Below are 1647 nucleotides of genomic sequence, written 5' to 3'. Positions count from 1 at the left end.
AGAAATTTGTAAACATTTCCAAATATCTGGAACTGAGGAAGGAACATGTGATATTTTCACTTATTGATCGAAAATTTGTTCAGCCGATGGCTTTCCTGGTGTTAATTTCTCTGAATTTCTCGAAATAGCTCATTGTTTACACGAGTCAGCGTTAATAATATTAGCATCAGGAGCTATACATGCTCAAATAATGCGCAAATGATATCCAACGATAATAACGAGTTCAGATTAATATTAACGAGCAAATCAATCAGACAAATTATTAATACTTCCACATTCACGCTTAAGGTCAACTGTAATTACATTTTTATTAATATTCGTTGAACATATTCGATATTAATTGAGAATAAAAATTGCTTCGAACAGAAATATTTTATATTCGATTGATTTAAATTTTGATAATATAAGTTTCAAGAGTGTTGGTTATTAAATCGAGGGTTTCATTTGATGAACGAAACATTCAATACAAAAGACAATCAATGCAAGAATATTAAGTGCTACAAAGAGCTTAATTAAATCAGCATAATTGGAATAAGTGATCGGTTCATATGCACCATCAGGTGTAGCACTCAATTTCTCATATCGCCAACATGGTGGGTAATCTACTGTTAGATATTTAGTTGAAGCCACTTTTACTGCTCTACTCTGAGCAACACTACAATATCCTTGTTCAGCGCATGAATATAAAGATCTGATGATCCAACGTTTCTTATTAAGGCTCGTGTTCATAGCATAGGCCAGAGAGGTCAGTTCTGTGTAATAGGAACTTGAGCTAATGTGGACGAGGAAATCGGTTCTATTCCTTTTATCAAGCTTTTCTTGGCAAAAGAGTTTAATTACCTGACGGTGTATTGCACTACTTTCGAAATGTACCAAAATTGGTCGATTAAGATTTTCTCGGAAATGTTTTGCCGCTGATTTAATTGTGACGATTGGATTTTGGTCACCGAAAGACTTATTGGCTTTTGAGAAACATAGACTATCAAAAGCAGTGCAATTAACTTTGGGATGAGAATACAAGTCAGGCCATTTGTTTATTGGAGGTGGTCGAAATGATATCGAGTACTGAGTCGTGAACGATGTTGAAAATAGATGGAAAATGTAGTGAACAGAAAACGAACAGGTAAGAAACAAGAATAATCCAAATTTACCTTTGATTATTACGAGAAATTGATCAAATGAAGATTTCTCAGAGATAAAGTAGCCCAATCGAGTAAAATATATTACCAGTGCAAGGATAATTAGGATAAGCATGAAAATATAAATTGAATATTCGATGAACTCAAACGATGATAAGATTCCTTGTCAATCGTACTACTTGATGAATTTGGGTAAATATTCAAGAAGATACATTCGCTACTTTCTATCACCGGCCGAATGCCAAATCATCATCGGGTCGAAAAAGAACGGCGTTACCTTTGGAAAAATAATATCATATTTGGCCGATTTTAAAACGTCATCAAAAGTTTCATTATCACTTTTATATCTTTTAGATATTCAAATTTCATAGGAACACGACTCAAGATATTCTCAAGAGTTAATTCTTCGGATAACTTTACATATGGACTGGATGGATTAAAAGCATTAGAACGTTTAAAGGATCTTGAGTAAAATTCATTTTCTGATAAAAACTTAACCAAACTAAAA

The sequence above is a fragment of the Panonychus citri genome, unplaced genomic scaffold, assembly GCF_014898815.1.
Source record: "Panonychus citri isolate SS breed McGregor unplaced genomic scaffold, ASM1489881v1 Contig00116, whole genome shotgun sequence".
Taxonomy (NCBI): domain Eukaryota; kingdom Metazoa; phylum Arthropoda; class Arachnida; order Trombidiformes; family Tetranychidae; genus Panonychus; species Panonychus citri.
Note: the sequence above shows the minus strand (reverse complement) of the source record.